Source organism: Microtus ochrogaster, chromosome X, assembly GCF_000317375.1.
Source record: "Microtus ochrogaster isolate Prairie Vole_2 chromosome X, MicOch1.0, whole genome shotgun sequence".
Taxonomy (NCBI): domain Eukaryota; kingdom Metazoa; phylum Chordata; class Mammalia; order Rodentia; family Cricetidae; genus Microtus; species Microtus ochrogaster.
The window spans coordinates 55,861,750-55,863,017 of NC_022026.1; the positions used below are offsets into that span (position 1 = coordinate 55,861,750).

The following is a 1,268-nucleotide window of genomic DNA, read 5'->3' on the forward strand; positions in this document are numbered from 1 at the left end:
CAATATGTAAGAGCTAGCCAATATGAGGCTAAAACTAATGGGTCAGGCAGTGATTAAAAGAATACAGTTTCCGTGTAATTATTTCGGGTAAAGCTAGCCGTGGGGGCGGCCGGGTGCCGGGGACGCAGCCCAGCGGCTCTTATTTCAACAGGGATGATTTTGTTCTATGGCACTGGGCTGTAGTGAGCCAGACAGGATCGCCATTACAAGATGGCACCACATCCTGTCTTGTTGGTTATAAACAACCCCATATTTGGCTATGCCTCTGAGAGCTATGTGTCCCCCGCTTCCTGAATGTGCAGTGGATGAGGGTCCTTTAGGCCTATCTCGATGCAGTCTGGTGTCAGCTGATGGTGGCAGCCAATCACAGGGCGACCCATGTGCCAATTCCCTATATAGGCAGCTGCCATTGTGCCCCCGGGTCCCTCTCTCTCGTCTCTCTCTCTAGCGTCTCTCTCTCGTGTCCCCCTCTAGTGCCTCTCGTCCCTCTAGTCTCTCTCTTGCTCTCTCGTTTCCTGCCCCCCTTCGCTTTATGCTCTCCCTCAACCAAATGCACTCCAGTAAAGCGTGATCTGAGAAGAATCCTCGTGTGTGGTGGGTGTTTCTTCCTCGCCGGTCAAGAAGCCCACCTCACTGGGCAAGGCTTTAGACCACACCAAAACTAAGCAGTGAAGGCTTAGTGCACATACAAAGATTCACATTGAAGCCAGGTATGGTGGTACACACATTTAATTCCAGCACCCAGGAGACAGAGGCAGGTGCATATCTGTAACTTTGAGGCCAGAATGATATACAGAGTGAGTTCCAGTGCAGCTAAAGCTACATAGTGAGACCCTGTCTCAAAACAACAAACACTCAGAAATAAAACAAGCAAACAAACATTCAAACTGAAATCCCACTTTAACAGTGAGACTTTTGAGATTCAGATGGCTTTAGGGTGGGTCTGGCAGTAGGTTTCATGACTACAGCAAAGGCCTCAAAGTCATTGTGAGCGCCCTCTCAGGCTGTGCAGGGAGTATGACAGGGGAAGCTTTAGTGTGAGGTGTCAGGAGGTTCTTTGGAAGCACTCACTAAATCTTGGAGGTTTGCGAGAGTTAGCCTAGAAGAGGCTAGATAGAAATGGCCAAGAAAAAAAAAAACCTGAAAAGGCTTAAAAATAAGGGAGAAATAGTTTAACACAGATTTTTGCTGTTTGTTGGTGGCGTGCTGTAGAGAGATTTCCTGATTCGGCAACAGCAGCAGAAAAAACGCTGTGTCATTTTAAAGCG

The 1,268-nt window shown here is 48.1% G+C and overlaps 1 pseudogene; it reads left to right on the forward strand.

The window, feature by feature from the left end:
* Positions 1-1,268, forward strand: part of LOC102002026 — an 11,144-nt pseudogene that overhangs the window by 475 nt on the left and 9,401 nt on the right.